Source organism: Ips typographus, linkage group LG9, assembly GCF_016097725.1.
Source record: "Ips typographus isolate SLU linkage group LG9, UJ_Ityp_2.0, whole genome shotgun sequence".
Lineage (NCBI taxonomy): Eukaryota > Metazoa > Arthropoda > Insecta > Coleoptera > Curculionidae > Ips > Ips typographus.
The window spans coordinates 1,711,872-1,712,729 of NC_138430.1; positions in this window are offsets into that span (position 1 = coordinate 1,711,872).

Here is an 858-nt window from a genome sequence, read left to right on the forward strand (position 1 = left end):
TATTTTGTTTTACTTTTAACGTCACATGACTACTGTCATTAACAAAACTGTCAATCTTTACCAAAAATTGGTCAAAATACATGCAATTTACTTGCAATATCGTGAACAAGACTGATGGTTTTTCAGGTCTTTCACAATTATTTGGACAGTTGTCACATGACCGTATAAGGAAGAGCGAGTCGAGTGTCACGTGACAACTCTCATTAACGTCAAAACTGTCAATATTTAACCCGATTTGGTCAAAATTGCAGTTTAGAACAGTTTTCTGGCAACATTCTAAACAAGACTGGTTTTTCACAATCATTTTGACAGTTGTCACATGACCGTATAAGTAAGTGCCTGTCGAGTGTCACGTGACAACTCTCATTAACGTCAAAACTGTGAATATTTACCCAGACTTGGTCAAAATTGAAGTTTAGAACAGTTTTTTGGCAACATTCTAAACAAGACTGGTTTTTTAGATCTTTTACAGTTATTTTGACAGTTGTCACATGACCGTATAAGTAAGTACGGGTTGATTCTCACGTGACAACTGTCAAACCTTACCTAGAATAGGTCAAAATCGTAGTTTAAAACAATTTCTTGGTAATATTCTAAACAAGACATATTTTTCCACTGTATCACAATTATTTTGACAATTGTCTCATGACCGTGTAAGAAAGAACGGGTCGAGTGTCACGTGACAACTCTCATTAACGTCAAAACTGTCAATATTTAGCCCGATTTGGTCAAAATTGCATTTTAAAACAGTTTACTTGCAATATTCTAGGCAAGACTGGTTTCTCAGGTCTTTCACAATTATTTTGACAGTTGTCACATGACCTTATAAGTAAAATCAGGTCGAGAGCCACGTGACTA